Source organism: Molossus molossus, unplaced genomic scaffold (genome assembly GCF_014108415.1).
Source record: "Molossus molossus isolate mMolMol1 unplaced genomic scaffold, mMolMol1.p scaffold_m16_p_3, whole genome shotgun sequence".
In the NCBI taxonomy this organism is placed as follows: domain Eukaryota; kingdom Metazoa; phylum Chordata; class Mammalia; order Chiroptera; family Molossidae; genus Molossus; species Molossus molossus.
In genome coordinates this window covers 48,195,704-48,217,853 of record NW_023425366.1, presented here as the reverse complement: position 1 = coordinate 48,217,853, position 22,150 = coordinate 48,195,704, and the positions used below count along the sequence as shown (strand labels likewise).

The 22,150-nt window shown below is 44.1% G+C and overlaps 1 protein-coding gene across 1 annotated transcript in view; it reads left to right on the top strand.

Moving 5' to 3' along the window:
* Window positions 1-4,589: 4,589 nt before the first annotated feature.
* Window positions 4,590-22,150, top strand: part of ZNF366 (zinc finger protein 366) — a 59,364-nt gene continuing 41,803 nt past the window's right edge. The window contains exon 1 of the mRNA XM_036280555.1: window positions 4,590-4,728. The gene's annotated coding sequence lies outside the window, so the exon portion shown is untranslated. The remainder of the gene's footprint in view (window positions 4,729-22,150) is intronic.

Genomic DNA, 22,150 nt, shown 5'->3' with positions numbered 1-22,150 from the left:
TTTACAGATTTCTCATTCGTCTTAGGATGAAGTTCAGAGTCTGAACTTGGATTCACCAGGGTGCCCCTTGCATAAGCTGCTGCCTCCCATCGTCGCCTGGAGCGTGTTTGCTCCTTCTTTAGGTCCTGTTTACATGTTACTTTCTTAGGAGGAGCTTTTCTGCCCTTTAGTCCAGATTTGGTCTCTGACTATAGGCTCTCTTAACTCCCAGATTCCTCTTCAGAGCACTGACCACAATCACTTAGATATTCAGGTATGAATTGTTCAGTGTGTCTCTCTTCAACCTGGCAGTAAAATCCAGAGGCACGTTAACCGCACCTCGCATAGGCCTCTGCCCCTTGGCCATGTGCATGGAATGGTTGCAGAATGAGCCCCTGGGCCGTACCTTTTTACCTTTTGTATTATAAAAGGTCGTTTTCTCCAATTTGAGCAATCATTTATTGAGTTTATACTTTGTGATAGGCAGTGTTTGTTTAGAGAGCAGGGCAAGTCAGCTTCATGGTTAAAAATTAGGGCTCTGAGGCAGAATTCCCTGGGTGTGAGATTTTACTAATCGTGTGATACTGGCACAGTAGTTGTAACTTCTCCATGCCCACTCTCCTCAAAACTATAAAGAAGAGGAGGTAAGGACAACGACAGCATCTGCTTCAGAGGCCACTGCAGTGATGACGCCAGGTGTGGCGGCAGAGTGTTGAGGACAGTGCCTGGCACGTGGCAAGTATGGGAAGACGTTAGTGATTCTTATTCTTTACTCCAAATACCGTGAGAAATAGGTGTGATGCTATTATCCCCACTTGCCAAATGAGGAAACTAGATACGTAAAAGAGTCTTTCTGACAACTTGTTTAAATGAATTCTTCATATCATCTTTTCATGCAAAAAAAAAAAAAAAAGAGCTAAAAAGAAATGAATGTTCTCATGTTTTGAGGGTTGGGACTTGGAAGATATTGGGGTTTGGCAAGATGAAGAGAATAAATCAAAGAAACAAAGAAAGTGTCAAAGCAATTCCAGGCCCAAACCTGGCCATCTTTTCTGCACGTTAAGATAAAGACACTTCGCCTGCCCGTGGAAGCCAGAGGGAGGGAGACCCACTTTCCCCAGAGTCTGGCCGGGAGAAGGGGAGCGATGGAGCCCGACTCAGAGCGGCAGGAACCACATCCCCAGGGTGCAGCCAGAGTGACAAGGTGGCGTCCAGCTCCTCCACAGCCCTCAGGACTCTGCCACCATCTCCAAGGCCACCCCGCGCCCTCACACCAAACCCATCTGAAGTTCTAGAAAGTCCATGTGTGCCATGCACCCCAGGTGGGAGGAGATGGTGCCACAAGGAAGTCAAACAAAAAGGCTGGAGTCACCGGAGTAGACGATCGTCCCGGAGAGCGGTGAGCCTGCGCCAGACCTGAGAAGACATCTGGCAGGAACAGGAGGATCCTGGCAGCCCGCTCCAAACGGCCTCGGGCCACAAACAACCCAAATGCCCGCCTTCGGCAGAGCAGATGCGTAAATATTCTCCGGCCACGAGAGAACCAGCTCCCACTACACTCAATAACAGGAGTGCATCTCACAAATGTAATCCTGAGGCAGGAGACCCAGGACAGAACGTACAATCAGATATCATTTGTTATGTGGATTTAATACCAGGTAATACACATCTAAGCCAGGTGTAGGAGTTAGGACCCTATGACCCCTGAGGGGTGGTAGTAGCTAGAGGGCCACTGGAGAGATTTGTTCTATTTCTATTACTCAGATGTGTTCATTTTGTGAAAGGTCACTGACATGCACACTTGTAGTTTTGTACACTGTGCGGAACCTATGTTATATTTCAGTCCACCCTCGCTCCACCACCTGCTGTGCTCAGGGGTCAACTTAGTCCTGGGTGGACAGATAGCTCTAGAGTTCTGGTTAATCAGAAGCTGGACAAGTACCAAGTAGGATGCTTCAGAAGCGGGAAGCCATTTTGAGTAGAGTTTATGTTTCTGTGGTTCTGAGTCGGGTCACTGGTTTGGTCATACCGTGCAACGTGTGGCCCACCTGCTGGGTCGAGGCGTGGCCACGTTCCATCTCTGCACGTGGTTCCCTCAGTTGCCTGCAGGGCAAACGCCGTCCCTCCACTTGCAGGCACAATCTGAATAAGCCACGAGATAGCTGGAGAGTGAGCGTCCCCAGCTTGAGTGGCCTGCTTAGAAATCTCTCCTGTGAAACCCAGTGGGAGGGACTTAGGCCTTCTAGCTTCTAGACACCCAGTGGGTGACTTGACAAGTATTAGAGGACGACTTCCTGTGACTGGCAGAGCAGGGAAAGAGGGAGAGGCGTGTTTAGAGGGGCGGTATGAAGGGAGCAGCTGGGCACAGGCAGGGCTGAGCATCCCTTCTGGAAAACTGTGGCTGACGCGTCTAAGGGCCCTGCTGCTCCCAGCAGCACTTTGTAAACATGAGACATCGCCGTCCAGTGTTTCCAGAGGTGAGGGGTCCAGACCCCGACCCGACGCCACTCCATCCCATCAAAGCTGCACCTCAGATGGCACCTGCCCCACCCAGGCCTTCTCTGGGCGGTCGGCTGGCTGGGAGGGGACAATAGGCCCCAACGTGACAGTCCCCACATTCTGCAGACTTGACAGGGAGGTCCTCTGCATTCTGACTGGGCTCCTGGGGCTCAGCCTGGCCTTGCCCTGAGGCTGCAGGAGGAATAACCACGCAGAAGGGCTGCCTGCTGCTGTCACTGATGCCTCACGTGATCAGAGACCTTTCAGTCCTGCAAGGATTGTGCAGCCCGAGTGTCTTTGTTCCTTCACATCCCCTCCTTGTCTCTGCTGGTCCTGCCACAGAAGCGAGGGCAGCCTCTCCCTCCTCCCCTTTCACCCTCCCCTTACTCCACCTACTTCCACTTCTTATGGTACATTTCAGCAGCATTTACCTGAATCTGCTTCTCTACCCTCACAGTCGCTCCAAGGGTTGCCCCCAGATTGCTGCTCCTTTGAAAGGTTGCTTCTGTTGCTCCCCCATTCCACTCCGTTCTCTCATGAGCTTCTCTTGCTTTCCTGGGTTTGCGTTTTCATTTTCCTTCCCATGTCTGCAAAGGCAGGATATAGAGGAAGGCCAGCAGAGGGCAAGAGCACCCGAGCTGCAGCGGGAGACAGATGAGCATTCTGGGATTTGCCACTGATGTGTGACCTTGGGCGAACCGTATGGACTGTTCTCTGGGCATCAGTTTTCTCATCGGTGCATGGGGTTGGGTCACCCATGCCAGAACCACGTGCTGTGCCAGTACTGGTGCCATGAGCAATGCAAAGAATAAGATTCTGTCCTGGCTCTTACAAACCTACTGGCTCACAATATGTTTGTGTTCTCTCTGATACAGAGATTAGATAGATAGATGAAGACAATTAATGGGGAATAAACTGTTGGGACAAAAGAATAATCTTATAGACCACAGCACCCAGTAAAAGCCCTACAGAGAAACAGTCACAGTCATTCTTTCCCTGCTATTAGTTCAGTTGCGTTTTGTGATCAGGTATAACTCTCCACCCCCCTTTTCACAATTGAGTGAAATAAGGAACTACCTTAGAGCTGGTTTTCCTTTGCTGCTGCAGCGGTCCACACAACTGCTGGTTCCTGTTCGCGGTGAAAACGGCCCTAACCAAGTGAATGAAGGGCACAGAGCAGCTTCAGCCAGACTGTTCCTAAGCGCCCAGCCCTCAACGTTGCTCATGCCTGCCCCCTGAACTCCCAAGCACCCCTCACTAGGCAAGGGATATTCCCTCCACGTTCTCGCTCCTTCTATTCAGCACTCCTTCACCCCCCACAGTTTTTAAAAAGTGTGGCTGACTGGTCTAAGACCTATGCTGCCTCACAGTATTTTGTGAGTCCAAGAAGCACTAAGAATGTAAAGGATAGGACCCTATCAACAAGACTTCCGACAAAACCATGTCCAGCACCAGCGTGGTAAGTTGCTTTTTAAAAATGTTTTAACTATCAGGAAAGATGGAAGCGTGGTTTGGTCCCTGGCCTGAAGCTCGGGGACCAGCGCATACTGTGCTGTTGGATCCTGGGAGACGTCTCAGCATCCCCAGGCGGCTGCAGGGCCGCACAGGCCGGTGTGGCCTGGGCCTCGGAAAGCCAGCCCTCCGCCACGGCCCCGCTCCGCAGGCCGCCGGGCTGCCTCAGTTAGCACACAGCACAGACCTTCCTTTGCTCAGAGTCGACGTGACATGCTTTGTTCCCTTTTGGCTGCGTCAGTTCTGCAAACCAGATACCAGAGACTACAAGCTCAGGAGAGCCTGTCTTTCTGGAACACCGTTTGTTTGGACAGGCCGGCCTGTAAGGCTTTTCATCTCTTTAAAGCTCCCAGGGCAGAGAGCATTTTTGAGGAATTCCTTTTTTCAAAGTTCATTTTTTTTTTTTTTTTTTTTTTTTACCCCTTCCAACATTTTGTTTAAGAGAAAATGAGATGTCTATCTTCTGTTTCCTTATTTTTTTTCAGGAAAGCAAAGGGTTGTTGACTTCCTCCCTCTCCCCTCCCTTCCTTCCTTCTTCCCGAAGGTACTCATCTGAGAAAAAGAGAACGAAGTATTGTTCCTGTTCTCTTTCTTAAGTCATTTGAAACACTGTCCCTGCGAGTTCTTTAAGTTCCCTGCAATCTGTACACGAGAAAGAGGGAGAGAGAGGGAGAGGCACAGAGAGATCCAGGGACCAGGTAAAGCCCTGGGGCTGCAGCCATTCAGACTGAGGAGCTGGTAAGTTACCCATGCAATCGCTTCTACCTCCGTCTCCACGTCCCTGGGATGGATACTGCCGTGGGCATCGCAACAGAAAACGCCTTACTGGGTGTGATCCTTAACCAAAGGGTACGACTGATGGACGGCCCCGAGTTTAAGCTTCTACTTTAAAAAGGAGAATAATGATGCACTGCAGGGCTGAGGCTGGCTGGCTGGAACCAGAGCTGTACTGGGGCGAGGACATGGGTGCAATCTGAATGTTGGCACAGAGAAGGTGGCTGCGTGCACCGGGAGCCTCTGGGGCGTGTGGCGTGTCACCGGAGCACTCAACTGCTCCTCAGCGCTCTGTCTTGGGAGCCTTATCACGGTGTCTGCTAAGAATTGTGGTTTGCTCTTGGGCTTTTGTTACCCGTTGTCTAGATTGAGGGGCTCTTCTCTTGTTCTTTTCTTTCCACTCAGCACCCTCCAAAAGAGAAATGATAATTTATGACTGTTATCCTGCATCACTGAAGGAGGAGGGGGGAAAAGACGGGGATGTCACTTTGAATTGTACTGTGTGTGGGGTGCGTCTGTGTTCAGGCTCCGCATGGGATTGAGTGTAGATTTATTATCCACTGTCAATCGAAGATGTCATCTGCCACCCAAAGGAAGACAAGTTGCTTAGTTTGGGAAAACAACAGGTAACTGGAATAGGAGGGTTGAGATTCATCGCTTGTGTCAGCAGCTGTGAAAAACTAAGCTCTGGATGTAATTGGAAAATATTCACCCAGAGCCTGGTTTTCCAAACACCAACTAGGACACAGTCAAGCTTAAAAACATGCAGCTTGTGTTTAAAAGTCTAAATGGTTTCAATTAAGTTTGTCAGAAAGGATAATGCTACCAAGAACTCATCATGGAAAGCCACTAGGGAGGCAAGATCACGTTGTCAGAAATGGGCCATCAAGGTCCCTCGGAAAGACTGTGTGAATGTACTAATATTAATCATTTAATTCAAGGAGATATCGAATGGGTGAAAGACGAAAACCATTCAGAGGGTTTTTTTTTAATACTTGTTTCTATGAAATTTACTGGTTGAAGTCACCTGGGGTGTGAAGAGTATCATAAAAATAGCCAGTCTCATTTATAAATTAATTTGGCCAGATAATACAGTAACCACAATCAAGTAATTAATCTTTATTCAAAACTGAGCCCTCATCTTAATAAGAGTGAGAGACTATGGTAGAAATAGGCTGGTATACAGGTTTTGTTCCATGAGCAGCAGACTTTTTCCTTCTCCTTTTTCCAAGAGATTTTCTTTAGGAGCACTGTGAAATGAGCAACATTAGAGAGAGGTGGTTGGCGTTTGCCTGCTTGAGGATACAACATCATTCGCATCACAGTTAAAGTGGTGTCCAGCTCCCGTACCACCTACCCTGGTCACTTATTTCAGAGGTCTTCTGGCCAAAGGTAGCAGGAACTGACTGAATCGGGCACTTTGCATCTTTTATTAGCAATTGTGACCCCAGTTGAAAACTCAGGGCTGCGACCTTGACTTGCTTCTTTCAGTTTCGCTTTTTCTTGATAATATATTTAATTTTGTGCCCAATTAAAACAGCATCATAGAATGCTCTCCAGTTTGGGTTATTGGATAGAAACACAAAATGCAGCACCATGGTTTTTAAAAAAGACAGCAGAGCCGCACGGAGTGCAGACAGTGAGGCGAAAGGTGACCGCCAGTGGCACACGGACAGCCCGCTCCAGCCGGGTCTTCACGGGGCCGGGGGGAAGGAGCTGGGTGTGTTCTTTTCTTTTAAAGAAAAAATATATATATAGTTCCATTTAAGTTGTTAAGTCATTGCCATGAGGATATTTGATGGGGCAAAAAATGTCAGCTATCCAAACTAAAAAGCCATTGACTAGTTTAGTCTGGTCAGTACCAATCTGTCCTCACTCCATTCCAAGGCGTGAGCTGGTGTTCGTGGAAACTTCCAGTGTGTGATTATTCTTTGGGGTCATCGGAGGCTCTCTGTGATATCATTAGGGGAACTCCAGCTTGGAATGATCCAGGATTTGACAAACAGCACATTTCATGAATGAATCTGTGCCCAAACTGTATACATACTGTAAATGATAAATGCGTTGTATGAACTCTGTGTTAGGATGTGTCCTAATGTCTGTCTGCTGGGATGTGACTCAGCATCTAAAGCACAGGCTTTGTTGTTACACAAATGTGAGTTTGAAGTCCACTTTTGTGACTTACTGACTGTGGGCTTTATTCCAGGTAATTAACCTCTTTAAGCTTCAGTTTTTCCAAATGTAAAATTGTGTCAACATAGTAGACTCCTTGTGAAGATTAAATAAGAGTATCTATGCAACTCAATCGACACAATGTGTGGCAATAGTAGGAGTCAATCAATGTGTGTTCGAATTTTTTTAAAGTCATATTAATACTTAAGGGTACTGTAGTTTTTTAATGTAGGGAATAGAATACATATCTTATAATTTTTTTTTTTTTTTGGTACGTGCCCCTAGCGGGAACCGAACCCAGGACTCTCTGGTCCGCAGGCCGACGCTCCAACCATTGAGCCAAACCGGCCAGGGCTGTGTTATAATTCTTTATCAATACTATACCAAGGGTCTATCAGAACAAAATTATTTCTCACAGCTTTCGAGTTGGGCACACATTGAGTGAAGATATTCTAGCCCCAAATTCTTGTAAAATAAAGGAAGGCAGAGACGAATGTTTTGATGCTCATCTCCAATAATGGCAGAAATGCCACATTTAGCCTCATCAAGATGCCAGCTGTGCTCAGTAGTGCTCTGTGCAGGGGAAAGTTTGCCTAGGGATAAAGTTTTCAATTTAGATGAATGTTCAAAGAGATTGCAATCAAACTGTGGACAGGGCATGCTCCCTGTCACCCAAGCTCTTGAGCTCTATGTCATTGGAGACCTTTCCCCGGGCCGTGGAGGGCTGGAAACACTTGTTGGAGACCATCGTGGCAGTTCCATGACAACCAGAGAGAAAAGGACTTGAAGTACTATGTTCTCCCGCCTACCAAGGGCTAAGCGCACTCGGGGGTCTGCTCCTCCAGCATTTCAGAATCGAGCACTTACCTTCACACCGATAAACAGAACACCATTGTCACCAGAGTGGGTGTGTGGGTGGGGAAGGGGGGTTGATCCAGCGCTATTTTTCTCTCACTCTAAACTTTAAAACATACATGCTGGTTAATTGGTCAAGTAATAATGGTACTTTAACTTAGGTCTTAAACTTCCCTCTCCACTTTCCAAAAGCCAAACACACAACTACAATAACCACCAAAAATCGACCACCAATAACCCATGCGATTCTTTAGTTAGAATAAGAGGCTCTGATACAACAGAGACTTGTTTGGACAACTCAACCTTTGGAGAGCAAACTGCAGCTGGGTTGTTCTATACTTATGTGCAAAAGGTGTCTTCTACTGCAGCTGAGTGCAGTACAAGGAAGACCAGACGGACTCAGAACATTTCCGTTCTGTTCTGCCGCTCCTGTGTGTGAGACTTGACAACTTTCTTTACTTGCTTGGACCTCAGTGTTTTCACCTGTGAAATGATGAGGTTGGACCAAACCAGTGATTCCTAAGGTGGGGCTGGTGTGTGTGTGTGTGTGTGTGTGTGTGTGTGTGTGTGTGAGAGAGAGAGAGAGAGAGAGAGAGAGAGAGAGAGAGAGAGAGAGACTGTGTACCAGAACTCACCTGCAGACTTCTTTACACTCTTCTCCTCTCCTGCCCACTGCACTGGAAGACTTACGAGATTCTGACGCTGAAATCCTATGATTCTCTCAAATGGATGGTCAGGGACTTGCTCTGTCTTCTTCATGGTTGCACTGACAATAAATGAAAATGTGTGTTTTGGTCCTGGCCGGTTTGGCTCAGCAGTCAATGGAGCGTCGGCCTGTAGACCAGAGAGTCCCGGGTTCGGTTTCCGCTATAGGCACGTACCAAAAAAAAAAAAAAATGTGTGTTTTAAGAATCATGCTTTTAAGTGAAATTGCTATTCAGCTTTGATGCTCTCTCTAGAAATTAGTTTTGAATATATCAATTGTTATTCTAGAAGTATTATAGAGTAAGGAATAAGTTAGTCAGTCTGGCAATCTGATGAGACTGATCAATTTCTTTACCCATATATAAGTCATAAAAAAGCAATTATTGAGATCTATAAATACTGTAATTCTGTATGAATAGCCCTTTTAATTATGCATTTCTGTATTTGTATCTTACAGTGAGCACACTTTCTCCCTTTAATCAAAGAAAATACAGATACTACATTTTTCTATTCATTTAACAAATATTGGTAGAGTCGTACTCATAAATTTCTTTTGGTTTTATTTTGTGTTTACATTTTTACAATGTGTGCTTTGCTGAGCCTATTTTAAAAGTTAGATTCTTTTCTCTAAGTTAATGGTGACATGGATGGGCAAAAGGTTGATAACGGTGTTTAAAAAACCAACTCTCAAGTCACGTTAAGTCTGCTTTAATTATAAGAAAAATCAGTAACTTATAGAAAAAGATTGTTTTGACCCTCCTGAATTTATTTCTACCTATATCACTTGATATTTTTCCTCTTGTGTTCATATGGCCAACTAAGTAAAGTACCAACAGACACAGGTCTCCCTCTGACAGGAAAAGAGAGGCAACAAATACTTTAATGTACACTTTCAAAACAGCTAGCCAAATACTAAATACTTCTGGATGGAACAGTGACATTTAGATAATAGCAATAACATGTCTTCTTCAGAAGTTACATGTAATGTATAAGGCTTAGGAGAAAGTAAGCATCATGAGACCAGGGACTTCATCTGTTCAGCCACATGCCCGGAGACTAGACTAGCACATGGCATATAGTTATAGTAGATGCACAATAAATATTTGTTGAATAGATGGTTTAATAAATAAGCAAAATAAAATAGGCTGCTTTCCTGCCAAATGCAGCAATTACTAAGTAAAACAGTCAGACTTTTTTGGGTTTGAACAATGCCAAACGACAAGCCTGACATTTTTATCCCCCATCAGAACTGTTTGGAATTATGGCTTGTTCCACAGTTCTGTGCATGGGGCTGCTACATGTATATGACTGTCATTTTGGAAAGGATGCCACCCACTTGCTCGTGGAGAGAAACATTTATCAGATACACAGAAAAGACCATTGGTTGCATTTTACATTTCATGTGTGTTTCTAGGCAGATGATAGGTTAGCAGATTGTTTTTGGCGAGAGTGAGAGAGAATGGTCATGTGTTTTCCCTTGACTGAAAAGCTGTGAGCCAGGATTCAGCCTCGAAGGAAATGCTCAGTGTGCCCTGGTTTTTTAGGCAGGGCTGTAAATCCAAGTTAAAGGGATGCCACTTGGGCCGAGTTTGCACAAACGAGGGGGTGAATTCGGGAGGGAAATGTGACATCCTTGTGGAGCACAATACTCTTTCCTTTATATAATGAGGCCGTGGAGACAGCCCACTGAACAGATCCTGGACGGAGGCAGTTATGCACTTATTTGGCGAATTTAAAGTGGTGAATATAAATACAATAACAACACTGGGGTCTAAGGTTTCTGTTATTGTGGTAGAAACAGAAGAAGCCCTCTCTGTTCACATCGATAGACCTCTCTCTTTAGTGCCAAGTACAGGGCACACACAGGCCATTCGGATCCGTTCTCCGATTTGCCTTTGGTATGTTTCGGCCTCACTTAAACCTCATTCTGCAGTGGCCGCTGACGGTCAGTGTGAGAATGAGGTAACCAGAAGAGCCCAGCACCTCCAACAGCAGCCTCTATGGAGGCGTCTTTATCAAGTTTGGGGCCTGCGGAGAACTCGACATACATCATTTCACTTAACCCTCCCATTCTAAGAAGTAGGTGCTTCATTACCCACATTGTAGAGACGAAGAAAGGCAACCACCTTAATTAACAGATAAACTAGAAGTGAGTGATTTGTTCAAGTCCACCAAATTGATTTGCTTGTTTACCAGTTTCTTGTTAAGAAGAAAATCTCATTCGTAATTAATATTTTTTTTTTTTAAAAAATTAAGTATTAAGACGGTGCTCCTCAGAAGTAGTCCAAGAACCCACTGCATGGCATCACCTGGGGGTATGGTAGACGCTCTACCCCAGACCTCCCGAATCCGAACCAGCATTTTAAGATGATCTCTGTGCAATTCTGGTCTGAGCAGCGCTACACCAGGGTTTAATCAGATTACACAGAGTGTACACAGATTAATTTTGGACTGTAGGTCCCAGTTCCAAAGAGTTGCAAGGTTAACTTTGACCTTGTCCGAGACAACATAGCTCCCTCTCGGATAGTGGTGTTACCAACGAGCCGTGGGTCTGTTTAGCTCTGAGCAACACTCTGCCTGATTTCTGTGCTCTCATTCAGCAAGTTAACTCCATCCCAAGGGACCCTGATAATCTCGGAGAGGAAAGGTCTGGGATATTGTTTTTCAAGTGTTTTCTGAGCACTAAATTTCAGAATGACCAGGGGGCAGATTCCTAGGCCTTTTCCCCAGATCCAATAAATCTAGGGAGGGGCCTAAGTCTCTGTCTAGTCCACAAAACATTGGCTCAGGGTAAGAAAGTCCCTGCCGGGGCAGTGACAACTATTTGGGGGACATCACCCCAAAAAGATGTTCGGCTTTTTTCAGCAGTTTTAAAAATATTTCAAAGCAACAGTGCAAGAGAGAGTACCTCAGAGTCCTTCCAGGAAAAAGAGATACCTTGAGAGCTTTCCCCATTGACTGCTGGAGAGGGGGACAAGAAACCCTGCTACTGCCTGGTCTTTCTCGGGGAGAAGGGAGGGGGCCTGGGTCTCCAGCATCACCACCAAGGAGCAGATGCCAGAGCACACACCTCACTCTCCCCAGTTAGAAAACCCTGCGGAAAGAATCCTTAGAGTTTCCTTTGCATCGGGACTCACCGTTCTCTCTTGGAACAGAAATCAAGAAGGGGCTATTGTTGGAGGGGTGGGGAAAGGAAGCAGGGCCGGAAGAGAGTGAGGGAGAGGACCGGAATAGCCTCTGGTTTGCTTCAGCCTGGACAAAACGGGGCCTCTGTGTGGATGGAGATGATGGCATCTCCCCCCTTAATGGGGGCCCCCTGGTCTTCTTCCACGGGAAGTGAGGGGAGAGGGAAGACGGCAGGTTTTTGGAACTCCCACTGCAATGCAACACCACTTTGCTTCTTGCCGTTTCTCTAGTTCAGGCAGTTTTCTTTCCCACAGCGTAGTGGGACTCCCTCCCCCACCCCACTCCTGCAGGTTAAATATTTTTAATTTTTCAGTTAAAAAAAATGTACAGAGGGAGATCTTCCCCCATTATCCTAAAAAATATGTATACTGATTACTTTTATGGTGCTAAGGAGCACTATACTTAATCCATAAAGCTGAGGTGTCTGAACTACTAGAACTTGAACTCTCCAGGTGAGGAACATGCAAAAACATGTGGTAATTCCTAGATACATTGAGAATCCTGCCTCCCACCAGATTTTTTAAGAGATATGGGCAAGGAGCAATTATTCTGAGCATTGTCTTTTTGACCATTAGAGACATCCAATAACGCAGCAAGCAAGCTGGCGTCTCCTCCAACATCACCCACAGCCCTCCTGAACCCTAGTCTCATCCTGGCACAAGCACCCATCTCTGGCTCCATTAGGGTCCCCAGTGATGGAGAATTCTTATCTTCTGGCTACAGCCCAGGCCCTGGGTCTGAAAGGGAATGTTAGAAAAAGAGTAGCAAGCCCAATTTTTGGGAAAGAAGGTGCAGCCCCAAATGACATCATTTTGAAGAAGCAATTCTATTTGGTGTGTCCTCACAAGCTCTAAGTGCTCATAGATCCCACTCTTTACCATGGCTTCCCTTGGCTCCTGTCTGCTCCTTCTGGGCCTCCCAGAAGAGGAATTTTGGCATCACATGTTTAATATCTGTGTTTGGGAAGGACACTGAACCACGAACAAATCCTCTCCCAGAAGGATCAGGACATAAAGTGCCAATTTTATTTGCTCTTCAACAATATGGATTTGATTGATTAAAGTACCATCTCTTCTGTATGTGGCACACCTGTCTTCCATATGTGTGTGTACACACACACACACACACACACACACACATTCAGCCTATCCCAAATCATTGGCTCTTAAGGAAAAAAACAACTATAAATTAGCACCAAATTGTTTATTTGACTCAAGAATGTGGCATCTGATTCCCAGTCCCTTGTAGTTCCAAACAGATTTACTGTCGTAATTATATATTTCTTAACAATATTAAAAAGAGTTTGGATTTTGTTAGCTAATGGCAATGGGGTAGAAGGTGAGAGAAGATTCCAGTGTTATTGCAGGCTATTCATAAGTGCTTCATTCACCTACTGTGTGTTGTTTGGGGAATGTTGCAGAGAAGAAGGCTGAACTTGGATTCAGAGAACAGAAGTATGAGTGTGCTTGTTGACACACAAAGAGATGGCAAATCACTGAACCCAAATGCATATGGAAATTTAATGTATGATAAAAACATTATTGCATATCAAAGGGGAAAGTTGAATGATCTAATTACTGATGCTGGGATAACTAGGTAGCTACTTGGGAAAAAAATTAATTTATATACCTACTTCATTTCTTAAATTAAAATAAATTACAGATCAAAGATTTAAAATGTTAAAAATAAAAACATAAAAATACTAGAAAAAATGGGAGATTTATTATTTTGAATCTCGGAGTAGGGGGATTCTTTTTAGTTTTACCCAGGCTTAGCATTCACTATATATTTTATTACATTAAAATAAAAAGTTTCTACAGGGCCCAAATTTTTTAAAAAAAGGTCAAAAGACAAACAAAAAGCTGCAATGTATATCACAAAGAACTTAACATGAACAGAATATGGGCAAATGACATAAAACACACATTTCACATGAAATGAAATAATTGTTAGCTCTTAAATGTGTAAAAATTAATCATCCTGCTTCATAAGAAAATGCAAATTAAAACTGTGAGATATCGTTCTTTACCTACTTGATGAAACATTTGTTAGCATACAGTTGGTAACTGGATAAACAACAGGTGGTATAGCTATACAACAGAATGCTGCTCAGCAATAAAAAGAAACTCCTGTTATATGCAATTTGTGGGTAAATCTCAAAAACATCATGCTAAGCCAGACACAATATTATTTAAGGAGCCAGATATACAATAAATATTGAATGGTTTTATCTATGTGTAATTTTGAAAAGAATTATGTGGTCGCCTGGGGCTCAGGTGGAAGCTAGGAGTGACTGCAAATGAGAAGAATGAAAGTTTTTGGAGGCGATAAAATTATTTCCAAAGTGGATTTTGGTAATGACTTTACAATTGTATAAACTTTCTAAAACATCACACTGACACTTAAAAATGCATAAATTTTATATTATGTAAATTGACCTCAATAAAGCTATTAAAAAGTTGAAAATAAAAAGAACGAGGCAGCTCTATGTGTCCTGATAATGGAGCAATCTCTAACCTGGATAATTAAAAGATTCTGTCAGTGTGTAGGATGCTATAATTTTTGCGTGAAAATAAAGCTTACTTTTGGCATGCATAGAATATCTCTAGAAGGATGCAATAGAACTGCGAATAGAATTTGCCTTTGGGTAGGGGATGAGATGACTGGGGGGGGGGGCGGGGGTATAAGGGGGAAATTTTCATGTATATCCTTTTGTACTCCATCAAACATAATGATTGAGAGAGAGAGAGAGAGAGAATTTTGAGTCCCGCACCAGGTCTTCAATCATGGGCAACTGCTTGAGACTCTCTTTCCTCATCTGTAAAATGAAGGCGTTAGACAATTGATCTCTAGGGACTTCTGATTTTAAGTCCAAGAACGTAGGGAATCAGCCAGGCTGAGAAGACGGCCCGGAAAGCGGAGCCTGGCAAGACTGCACAGAGGAAGGCTTACAACCCTTGTCTTTGGGACAACTGCTTGACATCGAGTCCCACCCCCCTTGCTTGCCATGGTGTGACCACTGGTGGCTGTAATTTCTTCATCTTCATGCAGGTATAAAATCACACCACTTCTTAGAGTTTGTTGTAAGAATTAAGAGGGATAAGTCATGTCATTGTCTAGCACAGGGCCTGGTAATATTCAATAAATGTTATCCCTTTTAATTATTAATCTGAACTCCTGCTCATGGACCCTGGAGCTTTCCTGAAGGCATCTCAGTTATCAAGCTATGTACTCATTAACACCATGAACTTTGAGACTCGGAGTGATAAAATGACTTTTTTTTCAATCCAACAACCCAAAAGGACAGACTGGAGTAATTTCTGCTGCCTGCAAGCCAATATCATTGAGGGAAACTTCTTCCAAGATTTCATCCCTTGGGGCAATTATATCCAGAAAATGTGATGAATACAGGCTGTAAAATGGCAAGTTTGTGACATTATGCAGGGGGTTGAACCAGTTAAGTTAAACAGCAAGTTTCTATTTGCATGATAAATGTGCCTTAAATTACATTTGAATCAAAATAGCATTAAATATTAATATTAGGGCCATTGTATAACTTTCTCTTCATGGTAGCCATTTAATGAATATGAGTTGCAACTTCAAACCAAACCAAAAATCTTCCATCACCATGATATGCACGTGCCCGTTTTCCCAACTTCAGCCTCTGCAGCACAGTGAGGGATTTATCTACATCAGCAACCTGGGGGTTCTTGTACCTTGAAACTTCTCAGCCACAGATAGCAGCCCCCTCCCCCAGAATATATATATATATATATATAGATATAGATATTTACTCTTAATGATAACTCTTAAGTGAATTGAATTCCCTGCATGCAAGGAACCCCTTTTGCAAGCACTCCCTGCCTTACAGATCATCAGATCACATTCTAGAACTAGTTCCCAAAGGCATCGTCTAGTTTTGGGTTGCCCTGCTTACTAATTCTTTCATGAAGCAATATTTGTCAGGGACTGTGGACTGTTAACCATTTTTGTACTCTCCCAGATAAGAGCTGTCCAAATTCCTTCTGATTTCATGTTAATTCTCTCTCAGATCCTCTGAAAAACCTCTTGTTATCCCCACTTTAGAGGTGAGGAAACTGAGGCGCAGAGAAGATAAGAGTTTGGCTGAAACCATACAGCTCTGTGGATCTCGGGGGTCTGTGGAGTCATTGCAAGGAATCAAGGAGTCTGTACTTCGATGTCTGTACTTAGAAGTATGTGAACCTCTGCTTTTCCAATCTGGCTATAGTGTAGTATTAGTAAAATATAAAGTATTTTAAAGATGTTACTAAATTCAAAATAGCTTTTGGTTATTTTGTATTTTTCTAACTTACTGGTGATTTGCAAAAATAAGTTTATTTAAAAATTTACAAAGGGGTCTCCCTGGCCAGTTTGGCTCAGCAGTTAGAGCGTCAGCCTGCGGACCAAAGAGTCACAGGTTTGATTCTGGTCAAGGGCACGTACGTGGGTTGCAGTTCGGTCTCTGGCCCTGGTTGGGGTCGTGTGGGAGGCAACCTATCAATGTATGTGTGTCTCTCTCTCGCTCTCGCTGTCCCCACCTCCCACTCTATCTAAAGATAAATGGAAAAATATCCTTGGGTGAGGATTAAAAACATAAAATTTACAAAGGGAGTCCTCACACTGAGAAGCCTGGGAACCACTGCAGTAGACTAAAGCTGGGGGTCACTAATTCACTGTAGGAGGTACATTGAATAACCTTGGTCTTCTGGCATCAATGAGCTTTTCCATTCTTAGACTGCTCCCTAGAGTAAATGTGTGTATTTGATAGAAGTCTAGAAAGCTTCTGGCGGTAGACATCTTTACTGTTTAATTTCTTCTCTCTAACAACTATCTACAAAAAGCCTCCTGGCTCCTTCCTTTATTATCTGTGTAACCATGGTCAATTTGTTTAACCTATCGGTGTCCTAGCTTCCTCAGTGGCAAAATGAGGAAGAAGAGTAGTACCTACCTCGTAGGATGCTGTGACAGTCACATGAATTGATGTCTTGAACGCATTCTTGTTGCATAGGAAACACACAGCAAATGTTGTTGTGTTAGGCACCCTTTGCCACTGTTTTGGACGCATAGTTGGGACTTGATAGACATTCTTGGAGTCAATTGGTGAACAATGAAAACGTGAACTAGGAGTAAAGGACAAGTCTAGATCTGTAATTCCTCATCTACCTTCCCTTAGCCACAGGCTGCTTTTAGGCAAATGCTACATTTGGGAATGTTCACTTCAGTGAGCTCAAGCCAGGGAGATGATAGCGTTTCTGTATCTTCTGGTCTAGCAGACGTTACAAGTCTATCAACTTCATGTGTTACCATTCATCAAGACATACACTTAAGGGATCAGGCAGGATGAGTCTGGGCTTGGAACTGATGTCAAGTACAGGCTTTATTCCTCATTAAAAACTATAAGAGGAAACAAGGCCAGTAGACCATTAGATAGGCGGAGAGAAGCAATGCGTTCTTGCCACAAACCAAAATGCTGAGGATCACAGTTATAAGAGGGTCAAAGGAAGTTAGAATGACCTTTCATAGCAGGCTCAATGTTTATCTAGCTTAAAATTTCACTTCCAGATCATCCCACAGAGAGTGTTGTAGCTTTATTACATAAATGAACTTTGCACCTGTTAGAAACTCTTTTTTCTTCTTCAGTGTTTGCAAAGTGTGTTGTTGAAGGTAGAAGAAAAGTACCTGTTGCTAGACTTTTTAAAAAAATGGATTGCCCTGAGTTTCACTGCTGACTGACACAGTTGTTTTAACAAGGTCTCAGACAGATGGGTCAATGAAGAGATAATCAGCTTCTTAGAATCGGCATTTTTCCAAGACCAGCCAGTAAAATGCTGGCAGCAACTGCTCCGCGGCCGTCCCATGTGGATGAGGCTTAGTGCTGGTGCTCTCTACGGGGTCACAGTCCAATGAAGGATCAGCCCTTTCAAATGTTTAAGCATAAGCTATCAAGGCCCCAGGCCTCCAACACACCTCCTTCATATCATGCCAGGTGCTACCAGCATCTCAGTCAGAGATGGGCTCATGTCTCCTCACCTCTGTATACTCTAGTTTGTCCCTCTCCAATGTTCAACCCAGAATGGCCCCTCTCCCCGTCCCAGTGGTTTGGCCAGTACACAACAGAGCTTGGCTCTCTGAGGCCCATTTTCAGGGTTATAGAAGCTGCTGGGATTCTTCCTCAAAAGGTCCAGATGAAGGGGCCTGGAGTAAAAATAAGGAGCTTGGAATGAGAATTTTTTTATTTGTCTTATTATTGTTCTATCTCCTCATCCCTATTCTTGCCTTAGGTCTTCCTCCTTCCTTCTTACAACCATGAGAATATCCAGGGTTGTTAGGAAGCCCAAACACTAGTATGCTTACTATTTATCGAATGCTCTCTTTTAAATATTAGACGCTTTCTAATTTTTACTTTATGAAATCTTGTAAGAACCCCATGAGATGGGTTATTATTTTTTTTATCGCCATTTTTCCTATGAGGAACTCAAGTCTCCAAGATTAAGTAACTTGTCACGGATGAAGCAACTCCAAAGGTTATACAGCTCTGTTTCATCTACATTCCATTCCTTTCTCCTTCCCCTCCTCTTCAAGTGTGCAACGTGGGGACCCACCGCTGCAACGGAGACCTTTGAAATTGATAGATTGGGATTTACCCTTTGAGTAAAGCTCAAAGACATGGTTCTCCAGAGAAATTTTTGGTAGGCACTTTTTTCCCCTCCTAAGTAAACTTAAACACACTGAAAAAGTATTATTAGGCTGGTGGCCTAATTGAATAAGTTGCTAAGTGATTAACTCGAAGCATTTACTCAAAGCAGCAGCCGTGGCCCGGTTGGCTTCCCCTCTCAGACCCATAAAGCTACAACCTGGATCAGGTGGAGGAAGGGACAGGGAGGAAGGAGCCAGTGAGGAAATAGCTAAAAGCTTGAGGCCTGCCCATCTTCATCATCCTCACTGAGACCAAAGCTGGTACTACATAGAACAAGGACTCCACCTCCCTCCAGGACACTACCTGGAGGAAAGTCAGAGCTGATCCCCATGAGATCTGTGTGCACTCCATGATAGCAGTACGTGTTGTGGTGTGGGGTATTCTCTGTGGTTGGAAATTTTCAGAGTTCGTTGGTTTTACTTTCCGGAGATTTCTTTCATAAGACCCTTAGCTCCTTTCTCTTTTGTAAATTCCAGAGAACCACCAGGTTCTCTTCCCATCATGGGAATTCCCAACTCGGCTCCACGCAGGCCTCTGTCATTTTTTAAAAAAGGGTATTAGGGCCCTGGCCAGTTTTGCTCAGCGGTTAGAGCATTGGCCTACAGACTGGAGAGTCCCGGGTTCGGTTCCCGCTAAGAGCACGTGCCTCAGTTGCAGTTTGTCCCCGGCTCCGGTTGGGGTCGTGTGGGTGGCAACTACTTGATGTGTCTCTCTCACATTGATGTTTCTCTCTCTTTCTTTCTCCCTCTCTCCCTCCTGCTCTATCTAAAGATACATGTAAAATGTCCTCAGGTGAGGATTTAAAAAAAAGAAGGTATTAGGGAATAGTTTAAGAACTATTGAAACAAAGTTTATTTTCACTTTTCCTGAATTGAAAAAAACTCTCTGAAGAGTAGCATCACTCAGGGTTAATAGGGAAGAGCTGGGAAATATCACAAAACAGAGACATTTGGTGAGGGAGGGAAGAACTAACATTTATTTAGCACTTGCTGTGTGCCATGCGTATTACCTAGTAGGGTTCCCATTTTACTCTTTCTCCAGGTCCATGAAGTCGTGTATTTATTCGTCAGGATAGACTGCATTATGCTTGAATAACGAACAACCTCCAAAAAAAGAAAGAAAACAAGAATTTATTTCCCACTTCCATCACATGTCCATTACATGAGTCAGCTGTAGCTTTGACTCAGGTCATCTTAACTTGAGGCTCCAGGCTGATAGAAGAGCTATTATTGGACATGTTTGAGGTTGCTATGGCAGAGGGAAAGAAAAGTATGTGGAATCATGGATTGCTTCTCGGATTTCACAAGGAAATGGCATATATCACTTGTGCTCACATTTTATTGGCCAAAGAAAATTTCATGGCCATGTCTACAAATAAAGGAAATAGGGAGATGCAATCCAACCGTGTGCCCATGACAGCTAGAAATAGTTAATGAATAAAGTATTGTTACGGCTGAGAAAATAGATGCTTAGGAAAGTTAGTAGGTGGTGGAGCTGGGATTCACAGCTGGGTTTTCTGGCTTGTCTCCCGAGGTCTTTGCTCTCCTACACGCTAGTTACACACATGGTGCTGGACCTTCTCCCCAAATGCTGTGCTGGGACAAACTGTCCTTGGGGCTTAAGTAGATACATATGCCCCTGGGTGTGCACAGGTAAAACCAAATTAAAGTTATTGTAGCTCAGCCTTTATTTTATTTTTACCCACTTCTATTTTCTTTAAAGGTCTTCAACACATTCAAGCATGAAATCATTATGTAATATAGGTTTCATCTTTGAACACACGCCAGATTTTTCTTTTTAATCATAGCTTCAAGTGCAATAGGCTTCCTTGCTTATTGCTTTTCTTTGCTGAATAATGAGAAAAGGGCCACTCTGCCCTTAGTTTGGTAAGACTGCTGCTGCCTGGAGGGGTGTTCAAGGACCAGGGATGGCCCAGAGTCCCTCCAATGCTAAGAGTCTCCAGAAAACAAAATGTTCTTGCTCAAAGGAACAATAAAATAAGACTGATTCCACCAGCCCTGAGAAAATCAATCCCAATATTTCACCTCCCTGAAGCCCAGAGGAAAGACTGTTATGTCAGTTCTTCTCAGACTTTTTAAATCTAAGTATTCCTAATGGGAGAGAAAAGTCTGGAAAAGACGTCTTGAGAGGTGTACCACAGGTGGGATTTTGGACTTTAACCGGTCCTGGTTTATTTGCATTCTGCTTCAGACCATATCTATATTTGTTTGCATTTAAAATGTTTTCTGCTACTCACCACTACATAAAATTGATAGACCAGGAAGACATACTAACTTTTTCCATGGTTTTCACCACCCTTAGGAACTTGACCTCAAACCTTCCCTGTCCATTAACAATATGCTTAACACCTAACAGTGGGTCCGAGAGGGACAGGGATAAGGGTCTCTGTCAGGTAGGGGGTACGGTGGGTTCCCCTCGGCAGGTAGAGTAGCCCAGAAACTGGAAGAAGATAAGCCAAGGAAGAAGAGGGTGGGGTGAAGGAAGAAGACCGGGAAATGGTGTCCAGAGGCAGCTGGGAGCCAGGACAGCCCCAGGAGCAAGTCCCAATGTGGCTTAAGCAAGCACAGAGAAAGAACTCAGAACTAATGTACTGATGAAAACAGTTGTTGAAGAAGTACATTTTTTTTATCTGTTATATTTTCCTATCCATTAGAAGACACAAAATACTTTGTCCGAAGCCCGACCAGCTCTAGCTTTTGGCGAATTGTTTAACCTTGCTGTTTTCCCAGCCATCAGGCATGAACTCAACTGCTGCTCAGCCTAATGGAGTGTAAAGTCTGCAAAACTCTTTGAAGGCAGAGAGTGCAATTTAAGTATTATGTATTATTAAATAAAATGCCTGTTTAGGAAGGGAACTCTCCATTAGCATTATATGTGCCTTAACTAGCAGTCAACACCTGGTAGAGCTGGTTGTCAATTTTTTTTTTTTTTTGACAGAAGAGACCCAGGTGTTGATCACTTAAAATAGAAAATAAAAGAACAAAGAAACAAGCCTAGACAGTAAAAAATGGCATGCACCGTTAAGGTACTGGCTTGGTTCAGAGAGAGAGATTCCTGAGCTAAAGAAGACCTCACTTACTGGAATGGAAAAATACAGGGCCAGGAAATTGCTCAGAGGTCTTCTGTCTTTTCCTGTGCCCATTCAGGAGCACCGTGTGTTGGCTACTGTTTTGGATCAGAATCTCAGTTTTAGAAATAGCCTGAGTCGTGTCCTTGGAAAGGGAGAAGGTGTGTGGTGCATTGTGTGTGGTGGGGGTGGAAGAGGGAGGAGAGGGGGGATGTTGGGAGGAGCATTTAGATGCTCTCTGGAACCAAACTGCTTCCTTGGGCCTCACAGACAGTTATAGAAACAAGCTGGAAGACTGAGCAGTGGTCAGGGCTTAAGGAGCCTCCAAATCTTCCACACTAACTCCGAGGTGGAGCCAAGTCTGTCCCCAATGACACAGACCAACTCTGCATGTTCACACTCCGCGGCTGGGTTTAAGCACACCTATTTTTCAGGTGCATAAGCTGAACTTCATTTTTCCCTTTAATAAGCATTTGTCGAGCCATCACCTCCTGGCAGACACTGTTTAGGCTCTGGGAATATATCAGGAACAAAAGACAAAGCAGGGAAGGAGAGAGGATAGGGGGTGCTGGGGGCAGGGGAGCAGGGTTAGGGGGGCCTCATTGAACGGTGATACTGAGCAAAAACTTGAAGGACGCAAAAGAGAAAGCCACGTAGGTATC